The sequence below is a fragment of the Lissotriton vulgaris genome, chromosome 6 (genome assembly GCF_964263255.1).
Source record: "Lissotriton vulgaris chromosome 6, aLisVul1.2, whole genome shotgun sequence".
Taxonomy (NCBI): domain Eukaryota; kingdom Metazoa; phylum Chordata; class Amphibia; order Caudata; family Salamandridae; genus Lissotriton; species Lissotriton vulgaris.
The window spans coordinates 344,519,959-344,535,601 of NC_141694.1; positions in this window are offsets into that span (position 1 = coordinate 344,519,959).

Consider the following 15,643-nt stretch of genomic DNA (forward strand, 5'->3'; position numbering starts at 1 on the left):
ACTTTACATTTCATTATGTTCTGCGATTATTACTGTGATATTAGGAAGAAGTTTCTGTTGCCTATTCTGAGGGAGGCCGGGTTCACACAGCTTAGTCCAGCCCTCCTGTACCTCCAACTTTTAAATACTCATCGCATAATATTCTCAGTTGCAAGCTTTTTAGTGGCTGCCGTACGGATCAGGAACAGGAGAGCCAGTGCATTATCTATTTTAGCTTATCTGGCTTAGGATGATTTTTACCTTACTCTTTCGTACTATGACACCTATGAAGATATGCTAAGTAATAGAGGCTAGCATAGCTCTTATCACCGTTTTTATATAATATTTATGCCACTATATATATTTTTAAATGAAATGTACTATTGTCTATGGTGTAAATATTTTTTTGTATAATTGTATTATGTCTTTTTCTGATATTAATGTATCGAATTAATAGTATCTTGACTGACTGACTGACATTCTCATCAGGTGGCAATTTTGGATTTTGCTTTTATGGACCTCATAGTGAATGTAGGCAGTCTTTTTGGAATACTACAACAAAAACCATACACATTAATAATACTATACTAAGTCAAGATTGCGGGCAAGTTGAGTTTACATCCAGCAAAAAGTCTACCTTAGATGTATTCAAAATAATCTGTGATGACCACATGGAGTGATAGGTTTTTTACATTCTTGTGTTACAATTCTACAGAATTCTTAGGCAAAACCAATACCAGTGTTGAGAGCTAGCTGACAGTTGATACCAAGGATGCTCATGTGAGTAGGAGGGAAAGAGCGGCAGAAGGCAGGGAAAAGAGAGATACCAAGGATCAACCTTCTTAATGTCAGTGGAGGGATGGGGTGATGAGGGAGTGTGGGAGGGAGGGAAAGAGAGAGAGAGAGAGAGAGAGAGAGAGAGAGAGAGAGAGAGAGCGAGAGAGGGGGGGCAGACAGTGGGTGAGTAGTTTGAGGATGATGAAGACAGGAGCAGCAGGTCCATTGAGGCTGAGGGGCCAGGCCTCTCCACCTTTCGCCCCTCATGAACAGTGTATGTCAGGCTGCACAAAGGTCAGTCTTACAGACACTGTTCACTTTCAGTTCAAGCAGCCAGGAACTCAGGCTCCTGGCTGCCTGAGCTAAACTTTGCTGGGCTGAGGAAGTCACTGCTCCTGTGGGCGTGACATCCTAAGCTTAGCAAAGGTTCCCAAGGCCCTCCCCTCAGTGACAAGGGGTGGCATCACTGATTGCCTTGCACCTGGGCGCTTCAGTTTTCAGCCCTGAAGTGCCCGGTGTTGAGTGTCAATCACTGACACTTCATAACAGAGTGGGGTGGGGTCAGCAGTCTCACTGACCCCATCCTACTCAGTGATGACATTGGGACTGCTGCTTTCCCTCAATGGCTGACCATTACAATGAGGGCAGGCAGCAGTCCCAAGCCTTCTGGAACCTCCGAGCCAGAGCTGGCTGCAGGTAAGTGTTTGTTTTAATTTTAAACTGCTTGGTGCGTGTGCGTATGTATCAATGTTTGGTGAAGAGTGTTGTGAATGGATGTGTTTGTGTGCATGCATGCGTATATATATGAATGTTTGATGAAGAGTGTTGTGAATGAATGTGTTTGTGTGCGTGAGTGCATGTGTGTGAGTACATTGCTTTAAGTGTTATGTGTATGAGTGTGTGTGCATGAGGAGAGGATATGGTCTCATGGCTCGACTGCCGACCTTGTAGCTGGAAAACCAAGGTTCGAGCCTTGGAGTCGACTTCACATCCTGTGATTCTAGGCAAATCACTTAATCGCCCCGTGCCTACAAAAAAAAAATGTGTCCTTGTGTAAAGTAACTGGTGCTCATGTAAAGTGCGCCAATACCTTCGGGTCGTGTTTACGCTATATAAATCTGCACACAAAAAAATGAGTTCCGTCTGCCCCCGCCCTCCCTCTAAAACTTACCGGCCGCTACTGCATACAGAGAGAGGGGTTGAGGGAGAAAATTTGTTGAGAGAATAAAGCTTATAGACCACTGAAAAATTCAATAAAAAAAGAAAAATAATTCCTTGATGTCATCAGTGGAAGAATACACTCAAATAATCAAAACAAAGGGTTATATCTAAATGTCCCAGTGGTGGGACGAATACAAGAATAGGGAGAAAAAACATTGACTCTTATTAGCTGGGTACTGAAGTAGACAAGAAAGATATCCAGTCATGAGCAAGTTGCAAACCAGAGGCCACTCTAAGTATTATGTTAAAGTATTGGTAAGAGGGCAGTCTGCAACAGAAAACTAAAGCCATCTGTAGCGAAACAGGAAACATCATTGGCTGTATATGTATGTTCATGGCTACTGAAGGATGCCTGCATTCATCGCTATAAGGCTGCTGTGTATATTGAGTACTGGGAGAAACTGAGATGTACTACTGAAGGTGTGGTCAACATTTTCATATAATGTCTTCAGTCCACGTATTTATTATTCCATGCTCCTGTAGTCAGGCGTTATTTAAGCGACAGCCGGCATGTGTGCATATGGAAAAGAAATGGGGACACTGTGCTATCGTGCCAAATATAGGAAATTGAACAACATCACCTGAGAGAGGTCATGTACACCAAAGTTGTGATGGTGCAAATCACTAATATGGGGTCATATTATCAACGGCCAGCGATAATTATCGCTGGTCATGCTTAGTGATAATTTTATTATCGCAGGCTATCTCTGGAATTTATCTCCCTGGTAGCGCGTTTTTAACAATGCGTTTCTCCAGGACGATAAAAATTCCAGAGATAGCAAGGGTATCGCAATAGCAAGGTTATCGCCATTTTGCAGGGAACATCACTGGTTTTCCAGCGATGTTCCCTGTAAAATAGCGATAAACTTGCTGAAACGACCGTATCAGCATAATCCACCCCAATGTTAGGGATAGGTAAGTCTGCATTTTAGCAGACGTTAGTTTTTGGAGAAAACAGTGGTTTTCTCCAAAAACTAACGGGTGCTAAAATGCCAGGGCAGCCTTGTAAATATCGCAATGTGAACCTCAGCGATATTTGCAAGGTAGTCCATCCGGGGTACGTCCAGTGACGCCCACTTGGCATCTCATTAGAGATGCAAAGGGAGGCATTGGGAAAAAGGGTGCTAACATGCGATTATGCATGTTAGCACCCTCTTGTAAATAGGGTGATAGTGTTATCTCCGCTTTTTTCGCTTTTAAAGGCAAAAAAGTGGAGATAAAGCCCTTGTAAATATGCCCCGTGGTTAGTTAAGTTGCACGAACTTAAGCAGTCGAGTTAAATACAGTAATAGTGCCACTTTGGTGTGTGTAGGATTTACTTGCAGTACATGGTACATTTCTCTGTAACCGTGCCTGTGAACCGAGATGGACGGCAGGGTGCAGCAGTGAGCTGTTGACATTATTTCCTACATCTTGGCTTTCAAGCAGAATTTGTCATTTGGAGCACAGCTCATAACGCGTGTTTGTGACAGTTATACGGACACAAATGGAAACAAACAGTAGTGCATTTCAGAACATGAATGCGATGTTGCTAATATCAGTTCATATTGCGTATATTGACAAACGTACTACAGGTTCGCTCTCCTCATCTCGGTTTCTTCGTTGTTCAAAAGAAACCCAAATCTTCTTTTTATTTCTTGTGAGACAGACCTTGGTGTAAATATGGTCTGCTTTTCAAACTTTGTTGACATCGTGCAATTAGCCAGGTTGCTTTTGAGTGACAAAAAGAAACATAGCCCAATTTTAAACTAGCAACACATGGCGTAATGTTGAAACATTGATAGACAGGAAGGTTAATAGTTGCTGCAATGCTGTTGGCTTACTTTCGCCCTACAGATTGGGCTGGGAGGTTTTAGAATATCTGCTGGTAGCACATGCTTACGTCTCCCCTCTCACTGCCTGCGGCCACAGACTCCTGTATTCTAATGCTAATTCTGCAATCTGTTCCCTGACAGCCCAGGGGGCTCGGATGACATGCTCGCTACTGACAGGGGCCTCACTTTCATGAAACATTTACTCACTGCACCTGAATATTGGAGTCATCACGGAGACAACCGTGCACCAGAAAATAGAGTTAGGATCAGAATTTTGCGATGAAAATAACAGCCTGTCACTCAGATTAAAGTACGTTTTTCTGCTCTGCAAGGCTATGTTAAGATACATTTCCGCCAATGGAAGTTAGAGGTCTCATGGACAGGCAACTGAGAAACCTCCTTAAAAACTGCTCGTAGCGAAGCTGAGGGAACTATTGGCTGGAACACTTTTTCTGCCTATCCAATGCTATTAGGTGCTGTTATACTTAATCGTGGTGCAAATTGTAATTAGAATTTCATCAGCCTGCAAGCCCAGCTACGTTTTTGAAGATGTCTGCGTAAATTTATATAACTCCAAGGGGCATATTATCAAGAACGACGTTAAAATTATCGCCGGTTTAGTGGCAGAAAGGTGATAATGGGCTTGATAATACCCCCTTGTGAATTCCAATAGAAGCCCATGTTCACACCAGAACATGGGCTTCTATGGAAATTCACAAGGGCATATTATCAGCCCATTATCTCCGCTTTAGCTGCAGTTTTCTGCCGCTAAACCGGTGATAATTTCTAACGCCGTTCTTGATAATATGCCCCCAAGTTTTACCGGTTTGCTTTAGGCATTGGGATAAACTGTTTCGAGAATAAACCTGTACATTGATTGTGCGCACATTGGGTCCAGAGACCAGTAACTTTCCCTTCCTATAAGTATACTATAAGCTAGGCAACGCGGTTTTAAAATGTCCACACTAAACTTAAATGTACACAGTGTTTCCACCGTTCAGAATGGTGCAGTGTTTTTGCAAAATGCGACTTAATATCTTTTGCATGATTTGCTAACTTTGTACGTTGTAATATAGGCTTGAAACTTTTGCGTTTTCATCTTGTGCCAGATTAGTTTTGCCCACGAATTCGATTGTCTTCACTTACTCTGCTCGACAAACACTGAGGGGCATATTATCAAGCCTGTGCGCTAAAATTATCGCCGCTTTATCGGCCGAAAACGGCCGATAAAGCGGCGATAATGGGCATGATAATATGCTCTGTGCAATTCCAAACGAAGTCCATGTTAGATGTCTTCACATCTAACATGTGCTTCGATTGGAATTCAATAGAGCATATTATCAAGCCCATTATCGCCGCTTTATCAGCCGTTTTCGGCCGATAAAGCGGCGATAATTTTAGCGCACAGGCTTGATAATATGCCCCTGAGTTTGCTTGATACAGATTGTAAGTCTAAACCCAAGGTACAAAGTAATGTTGCTCACATGAGGGCAGATTTATCAGTATTTCACGCAGCTCAGCAAACCACCTTTTACGCTGCGTGATAGAAAAAGGGCAGGAATGCTCTGAATTTAACATTATACAGCGCAATGCTGTCCTTTTCATGAGCTGGCGCACAATGTGCTGCCTAGCGCCAATGCAGGCAACCTTGCGCCGTGGTGCAAGGGTGCTGCGTTGCAGGCAGGATTGTTCTTGTGCAAAAACAATCCTGATGGGTATTTTCCGCACATAGAAAGAGTAAATAATTATTTACGTTTCACCTGAGAAGGAGTGCCATTTTGACGCATAGCCCAGGTCTTCCAGTGTTGGCAAATCTGGGAATGTGCCATAATCCATGTGTGGATTTGTGAGAATCCCGACACTCCACCCATGCAATGCCTCCCTGTGGCAGAGTAATACAATGCAGCACTTTGGGCTGCATCACTCTAAATTTAACGTGCCATGGGGCCGTGGCCAGGCTACCGACCGAGATGGCCGCGTAGCGCTGCAGCTCCGCCATCCGACCCGACATCCTTGCCCTACCTGGACAATATACTGAGCCATCCTGCTTACCGATGTTGGATTCAGCCGCTGCAACAAGCCCCCGCCCCCCCCCCGCGACGGACCCCTCTGCTCTCCTGAGATGCTGCAAAGTTCATGAACGTGTGCTGCTTGGTTCTGGCAGGGCCTGCCTTGTGCCATTGGAGTGCGGAAGAGCCACGTGTACTGCAGTGAGGTGGATGTATGCTACCCAGAGTGGGACTCCTTGAGCTCCTCAGATGACTCCTTGCCCCAGAGGTAGGCCAGCCAGTTTCGTTCCAGAAGGCCCATCGGTGTGAGGGGCAGTAGGTGAGCCTGGGGGCCAGCCAATCTGCAGGTCGTGCCGGTTGAGTGGGAGCTTGGTGAGTTTTGGTTCCTGGGCTACTTTGAGAAACGTGTGTCCCCCAGGACGACTGAGAGCTACAGGTCTGTGTGTGTGTGTGTTGCTCAGGCCTGTTCTACACTCTGCATAGCTGTTGCAGGTGTCACCTCACAGGGCCTTACAAGTAAATCACATATGCCAATCCTGGATAACCAAAGTCACAATTTACACTGGGAACATTTGCACTTTGGCACTGATCTGCAGTGGTAAAGTGTCCAGAGTACACAAACCAGCAAAAACAAAGTCCAGCACACAATCCAAAATGCAGGAGGTAAAGGCAAAAAAATATGTTACACCATGCCAAGGATGCCAGGTAAACAATGCTGTTTGGAAGAAAGCATTTAGTTGTTTTCAATGACCTACTACAACTTAACCTCATCAAAGGACAGTCTGTAATAAACACACTTCTCCATGATGAAACTCGTAATTCCTTAGAACGTATTGGAAACCTAGACATTTGGCTAAACATTCAATACACAAAACTAATTAGGAATGTCCGTCAAACATCTGGCGTGAAATATGGAAATATTCTGAAAGATATTAGAGAAGGAGTTCTCACAAAGGAGGGGGAAATGTTGCTCAAAAAATCATTTCATCAAGAAACTATTTCCTTCAAACAACACAGAAGCGAAGCTAATGTTCAATTTCATTAAAGTAGGTAAATCCCTAATCTGCCTAATGCCTACACTTCAGGAGTGCTCCAATTTTAATGAAGAATTACTGAAACTGGTTGGTTAAGAAGTGTATATGCTCCTCATAGCATCTATTTATGAGAAACTGATAATCTGTCCTAAGTGAAAGTTTACAAAAGAATCTACTGATGTTGCCGAAAAGAAGCAAAAGGAGAACAAGGCAGATGTTGAGAAGAAAAAACTGAGAATGAGGATGATATTGTAGGTTACCAGTTGTCAACCACTTCTGGTGTCACCTGCTAGGCAAATAATGTTCTCAATGTACTCTTTTATTTACCACATCTTATAATGCAATTGAAATGAAACCACAGACGAGATTATGTTCTAGGCTGTTTTCGTTTGTTGAAGAATTTACATAGTGACATAACTGTAATACACTGTGCTTCAGGCATTCAACATATAGTAGATATATGTAGTGGATGAGTACTATTAACTCACAAAAGTCAACAAAATGCACAGAAATTTATAATTGTCATCTTTGGAGTTTTAGAAGAAGGAGAAATAAATGTAGATGACTTATTTGGACTGAATTACACATGGAACCATTAGTGTAAAGATTGCTCTTTTATATCAACCACTAAAATCAATTCTGAATGATTTCTGCACTTAACACTTCCAGATTCCCAATGTGTATATTTTGACAGCTTGATCAAAATGGCTAACCAAAATATGACCTGTCCAAATTATAGATCAGATGTTATGTCTCCATCACATATAAGTACACATGGAAAATACCTTATTTTACTGGTACACCGATGCAGGGCAGATAGATCTAAATTGGAAACAGAAATTACAAACCTCAAAGTTAGACAATTATCAATTTCTAGAAGAAGTTATACTACTGTCATCTTTCATGAAGAACTTAATATGATGGACATTACACTGTCTATTTAAAGAGTGAATGACAGAATCCTTAAATGTAAACAGAAACTGCCTTTCAAACTACAAAATTCTTACCTTTTTTTCTAAGTTCTAAGGAGGATTACTTTTAAAAAGTGGCATAAGGTATTTGTTACACATGAATCATCAGGGTTTAAGACATCATTCGGCCTACTAGGGGTGATGTTTTCAAAAGGGTCTTCAAAATTAAAGTGGGCTTTACATCAAGTTCAAGTTCATGTTCAAAAATTTGTATAGCGCACTACTCACCCAGAGGGTCTCAAGGCGCTTGAGGGAGGGGGGGTGTTTTACTTATCGAATATCCAAGTTTTTAGTTGCTTTCTGAAGGAGAGGTGGTTCTGTGTAAGGCAGAGGTGGGTGGGGAGAGAATTCCAGATTTTGGCCGCTAAGTAGGAGAAGGATCTTCCCCCCATGGTGGATCTATGGATGCGCGGAATTGCGGAGAGGGCTTGATTGGAGGATCGTAGTTGGCGGGTGGGTGTGTAGAAGGATAGTCATGTGTTGAGGCAATCAGGTCCTAGGTCGTAGAGAGCCTTGTGTGCGTGGGTGAGGAGACAGAATGTGATTCTCTTGTGTACTGGGAGCCAGTGGAGGTCTTTCAGGTGGCCGGAAATGTGAGCATGACGGGGAATGTCCAGTATGAGTCTGGCTGAGGCGTTTTGGATGCGTTGGAGTTTTTTCTGTAGTTTGGCTGTGGTTCTGGCGTAAAGGGTATTTCCATAATCCAGTCGACTAGTGACCAGTGCGTGGGTGACTGTCTTTCTTGTTTCGGTGGGGATCCAGCGGAATATTTTTTTGAGCATGCGTAGGATGTTGAAGCATGAAGATGAGATGGCGTTGACTTGTCTGGTCATCGAGAGGGAGGAGTCTTGGATAAAGCCCAGGTTACGTGCGTGATCTGTAGGTATAGGTGCTGTACCCATGGCCGGTGGCCACCATGAGTCGTCCCAGGCAGAGGGGGGTGATCCTAAGATGAGGACCTCCGTTTTTTCCGAGTTTAGTTTTAAACGGCTGTTCTTCATCCAATCGGCTACTTCTTTCATTCCTTCGTGTAGATTGGTTTTGGCGGTGTTTGGGTCTTTGGTGAGGGAGAGGATCAGCTGGGTGTCGTCTGCGTAGGAGATGATGTTGAGGTTGTGTTGTCGCGCGATGGATGCGAGGGGGCTCATGTAAACATTGAAGAGGGTGGGACTGAGCGATGATCCTTGTGGTACGCCGCAGATGACTTCGGTGGCCTCTGATTTGAATGGGGGGAGGCGGACTCTCTGGGTTCTTCCTGCGAGGAACGAGATGATCCAGTCCAGGTACCAAATGGTTAGGACAAGAGAATACCAACTTTCTAAAAGGGGCATTTTCAGATTTGTAGTTAAAAATCAGACTTTCCCACTAAAGTAGGCTTTCAATTACAATTCTTTAGATACAAACCTTAAATTGTCTCCTGTTCCCAATTGGAGGATGCCAGTTTAGGAGACAGTAAACCATCCCATGTTGACCACAGATAATGAAATTAAGAGCACCATGGATTAAGTTTACTGCACAAGAGACTTTCAACCTCACACACACACACACCATTTATCTGTGAAGTCTACATATGGCTTTGGTTACAGTCCTGGCATGTTTATAGAAAGCATTGTCATGTCACATCTGAACTGTTCAGTCAGAAATATGGGTCACACCCCTCAGCACAGTAATTGCAAGAATGTTGGAGTACCCCTCAGAGTAGACAGATATTTTACACTCATAGTTTATATTTATCCTCATGTATTTCTTTCTCTGGCTCTTTTTTGCTTTGTGGACTATTGTTTCTCCTATTCTATTCACTTTTTTCTTGCTTCGTTCTTTCTATCTTCTTTTATTCCTTGCCTACTTCCTATGCCGCCACATGCATCAACCTATTTAGGAAGTGCAAACGGTGCAAATCGGTAAATTCGGCTGTTTGCGATTCCTAAATAGGTTTTTGGGATGCATCAAGCATTTTTGGCAAAATCGCTATTTTTGCGAATTCCAAAAATGCGATTGATTTTAAGGAATCACAAACTTGCGATTCCTTAAAAGCAATGCATGATTACTTTCAAAATTGCGAATTCGCAATTAGGGGGTGCAAATTACCACGAGGGTGAACCTCGTGGTAATTCGCGAAAATGTATTAAAATGCTCAAAGTTGCATTTTTAAACAGTGTCATGTTACAGACACACATGTCCTTAGGACATATGTGTGTGAAACGTGCACTTCAAAGTACATTTCAGGGGTGCAGGGGGGGGGTCCTTTGGACCCACCCCCTGCACCCATGAAATGCATTAATATTTTGCGAATTATAATTTGCGATTTTCGCAATTCCCATTGATTCCTATGGGCCTTTTGGCCCATAGGAATCAATGGGAATTGCGAAATCGCAAATTAGAATTCGCATAATATTTGCGATTCAGTAAAAATTGCGATTTTTACCGAATCGCAAATATTATGCGATTTAAATCATGCATACCATTTTGCGATTCCTTATTTGCGATTCCCTAAAAATCGCAAATAAGGAATCGCAAAACCGGACTTTGATGCATGTGGCCGTTGGTTTCTTCTTCATTCTTTTTTTTTAACAAAGGACAGAATCTGCTCTAAACAAAATAAGTTGAGAAGTAGGCTGGTTTTTAACCAGTTAATCATTATATGCATTGTATATATGTACTTTGCTTGCCTAACTACTTTTCATTCTAGTGGAAGAATTCAACTTGCACCAGCACTAGGAAAGGACAGAAAACCGCCATGTAGTGTTAAATACGGTGCATTCTTGTCCCATTTCTTTCACGCAGCAAGGTGGCATGCTGCTTTGCACTGAGTGAACGATTGAAAAATATGCCCGTACCATTTATCGAGCTGTTAGTGTTAGAAGCAACTTAAATCTGTATGTAGTTTTGAAAAAGAAATGCAAGCACGGAACACCTCATCCTCAACTGTAACTTTAAGCAGTACACTTCCAAAACACAGATTTTGGAGTCCTTCTTTGAACTTGACATTCATAATTGCCTCTTCTCTTTGAAAAAGACAATTTCAGATACTCTTGTTACAGAGTCCTACCCGTCAGTCAGGCAATTTGGTTCGGTGACAGTTACTCTGTACCTCGGGTAAGTCAGTCTGCACATCAATGCTTTTTTTTGTTAATGTAATGCTGGTAGAAAGGAGTAAGGTTACAATCATGCTTTTGAAACGCAGACTTCAAAGTTTGCTCCTTGTTGAAAAATGCAAGCTCTTATCACTGTTCTGATTAAAGCAAGGATAAACATGTCACTGTTAATGGAGTGCTTTATATTGATTGGGGTCTGATTCCATACTGATCTCATTAATCCGAACTGCTGTACCCTGGAATCTTGGCTCTGCCCTATAATTGGAGACTTCGTTAATACTTTTACAAAAAAAATGTGTTTGTTTGTTGTTGCTGTCTCTGATACTCTCGAGTGTTTGAAACTGTGCCAGATCGACACAAGCAACTAAACTATATCGTTTGACTGCAGGAATACGATTAGAAATGCAGGCATTTCGATCACATCGTCACAGATCAAAGAGGTAGTAAAGCTGTGTTTCTTCTTTTCTTTTGTTGTTTTAAATGCGTGACCTATTTTAGTACATTACTATGCTTTTGCCCTGGCCAGCAAGCTGAAAATTATCCTAGGCTTCCCCCTTTCCCATTACATCTGTTCAGGCTCCATCATCGTAGAAGTTCGCTGCGGTGCATAGATGAGAAAGCGCATGTCTGTTTTCTTCTGCCATGCTTTCATGATTATCTATAGCACAGCCGTGCACCCAAGTTAGCGAGGATCAGCAAACTGCTCGATCTTTTTATACATATACAAGAAGTTGTAGCTAATCTGGTCATGAAAATGTTATTATCAACCTGAAACCTTGCAATATTGCTGCATTTTCTCTTAGGAGTAAAGTTGTATATATACAGCTCCATTTGGGGACTATATTTATGTGTATGTCTATGTCATCTTAAGCTTCCTGAGGAGAGGTGGTCAGATCACGCCTCCTGTGGAGGCTCAGGCCCTAATTTTTATTTAAAATGCATCGCAAGTGGATAAGTGAGACCCTGCTCTTTCTCTGGCAAGATCAAAAGACACATCTCAGCATAACTTCTTTAGACACAAATGTGTCAATTTCTGGCCATACCGTGAATTACAAAAGATACACACTCCCAGTTCCCTGCGCCCCAGGACATTTCACCAGATACAAGATGGTGACATCTCTGTGTGAAAAAGGGGGAAAAAATGAGGTATTACAAAAATGAGGTATTACAGTGAGAATCAGGTGTGGAACTCCAATTATTGCTGTAATTCCCCATTTCATAGTAACCATTTTGGCGTATGTTGGAATAACGTGGTAGCCTTGCACCCAAAAGTTACCAAAACCCTCACTATTGATAATTTTGGATGCAAGAATACTTCATGGTATACCCGCACCCTTTGGAATGAAGGCCAAACTCTAGGTTTCATGCCACATATAATACAGATTGTTCAGCGCGGAACAAACAGCCAGCACAAAAAATGAGCACGAACGGTGTGACCTCACGCACTGCGCCACTTACAGAACTTAGCATAGTGCGGCTGAGTTTTTTGGTCACTTGGAAACCTGCAAACTCTGCCAAGGCCTAAATTAAAGCATAGTCATCACTCTTTGCAGACAGCCAAATACTTCTAGGCTGCAGTGAAAAACATCTGTGTGCCATATCCTGAAGCCCCTGGAATAAAAGTTTATTTCCTATATTTCATATCTGAATACTAAAATAAATGCTTTTATTCAAAATTGATTTTACAATTTTTTATCTGTAATGAATTCATACACTTATCTTTCTACAAACTATTGCACATTTATATATGCACTTACATTTAAATACCTCGTATATGTTGCTTCCCCATTTCAAGATGGCTGCCACCCTGCTAGTTGTCCCTTTTTTCTTTTGGGCCGGCTAAATAAAGACTTCCTCACTATTTATTTAGATATGTAAATTTACTCACATATAGACGTAATACTGCACTTAGCAATAACTTAATACTTATTTTGATTTTCACCATTTTCAGGTGTAAACGTATTACTGGGTGAAGACATAAAATTCTCCACCTGCTCAGAACTATTGGTAACTTTTCACATGTAGGTGGTGGTCGCCACCAGCAGGGAGAAGATTTCCCTATGGTGAACGATAGGAAAAATAATAACGTTTAATAATCATTATCAAAAATTTAACAAAATCCTAATGTAAAATATAGATGTCCAGGAAATGAATATTATTAACACAGAACTAAAAAAAATAATTGGTATGGGTGAAAAGACATTCTCTTAAGTTCAATGGAGTCAAAACCGAGCTTTTGGTGGTGGCTTTCAGAATTAGGCATCGCTCCATCCATTAGACAGTCAGTTAAAACCCTGCAAGTTACAAAGGATAACAGTCTTCCTCTCAAAAAACAATTCATTTTGTTTAACTAATGTTTCTACTATCTGCAAATTTTAGTAAAGAAATTCTTCTCTTTGAGAACTATCGACAGACAATAGTTTGCGTAACTATGCTCTTCTGTAGTGAAACTGCATCACCCTTTATTTGGAACTCCCAAAGAAATCAATCCAACACATGCAACAAATCCAAAATCTTTCAGCTATGACATTGCTCGGCCAGCTTCCATATAGCCCATTTGTTCTCATCTCAATCATTCAAATTGACTTCCTCTAGAGCAGTGTAATGTCTGTAAATCCCTTTGTTTCTGGAAGAAGGCCTTTCACAAACAAGGACCTATATTAATTAAATTCACACTTTCATGCGATGTTCCTTTGCCCTTAGGGGGATTTTTGTCCCTTGGGCCTCCTCGTTCTTGTGGGAGTGCACTCTTGGGAGAGTAAGTACTCTCATTCACTGGCTGCAACATGATAAAATAATATTGCAGCATCCATTACAGGACTCCAAAACTTAGGCCTGATACGAGTTTGATGGTGCAACAGTGGAACGGATTGCTACTGCACCGCTCCTGCACTGCCAAACTTGATTGCAGGCCGCATGCCAGATTACGAATATAGCAAGCTTCTCCATGGCATGGACTATTAAGTCCATGCCATGCAGGAACTGGGCATGCATGCAGACAGGGGGGCACACAATGTGCCCCTCTGAATGCATCTCAATGGCCATAGCCAATAGTGGACCTTGTAGGGCCTCCTTAGTTTCCTCATTGTCAGCTGCTGGCAGTAAGGAAACTCAAAATATGCTTGGCGGGGCGGCAGCAGAACTGCCAAGCATATTCCGGCCTCACACCGCTTTTGCCCTGCCAGGGATTGTGGCGGTTGCGGCGGTCCTAAAATGGTACGACTGTCTTACTTGTAATATGTAGTAGTAGTACAAAGCTTTATTTCGATATGAAATATCTTAAAAAGCACATGGCAATTAAATAACAATACATTTGTAAATAACATTAAATAAGCACTTAAACAAAGATACAACAGTAAAACATCATTAAACCAATTACAGCTTTGGTCTTAATTAAAAAGTAGTCACCTAATAAAGTTATCTTGGGTCTTTCAGTCTGATCACCCACGCCCAACTAAGAAATTTGGCCACCCCACAAGCTAGGGTGGTGTTAGGATCTGTCTGCAAGATTCTAAGGGCAGAGGCATGGTTCTTGGTCTCAAGCTGGCGGCAAACAGGTTTTAACCATTTCGACCTAGGTTTAATATAAGCGCGACATACAAAGAAAAAACGTGGGATGGTTTCAGGTGCATCAGTACAAAACGGGCAATTGGCAGGTGTTTGGTTGGGGGGTTTCCATTTACAGGTACGTTCGCTAACCGGAAGAGTTCCCAGTCTGAACTGAATATATATACACTGGGTTTCCTAATGAAAACCAGATAGGGTTCAAGACGATGTACTGTCTTGTGTAGTCGGAACTCATCTGTCAACCTGCCCAGGTTGGTATCTCTAAAATCTTGGGCATCAACCCATAGCCAATAAGCACTCTGAATCTCCAGTTTAGACACCGAAAAACCTGTCTCCCATACAATATTAAAACCAATAGCCAATAAAAACTTCTTTATCCTAGTAAGCCAAACAATTTTATTGGACCCCTGCATATTCATGACTTTTCTAAGGCCATCTGCGTAGCTAGATAGCTCAGGTGTACGCCACAAACAAGCCCAATAGAGAAGCAGGCGCAAGATAATGAGATCTTTAATTGATCGGCATACAAGGTCATATTGGAGTGGTTTGCTTGGAGTGCCCCTAGGTAATGAAACGAGCTCCCTAAAAAACTTCTTTTCAGCCATAACAAGGGGATCAACATTGTTGAAAGCCCAGAGCTCAGCACCATACAATGCACTACCTATAGCTTTGCAGAATAAATCTCCAGTGCAGGTGCTATGGGTCTGGATATTGAGGCTCTATGTTCCCTCCCAATTACTCCCAGGACACGTTTGTGATTCAGGGCCATTTTCTCAATGTGTGGGTGCCATTTCAATTGGTCAGATATCCTTATCCCTAGATAGTGGAGAAGTGTGGCTCAATGATTAGAGCGGCAGACCCTGATGCAGAGGTCTAGCCCGGGACCAGGGTTCAATTCCCTGCCTCGGCGGGTCTTGGACTCAAAATTCCACGGACCTGATAATTCTCGTCTCAGTGCCTATTCCAATCATGGAGTCCCACTCTGCAACTCTGGAAAATAGCTTGCTTAATCTCCACAACGGCCCCACAATGCTAAGGATGCCTGGCCTCCACCTTGGGGGTGCCCAGGAGTGGACGCCTCACAGGGAAAGCCAGGATGGGTTCCACAGCGGTATTCGTACAAGCGCCTTGAGACCCTTTTGGGTGAGTAGTGCGCTATACAAGTATCAATTTACA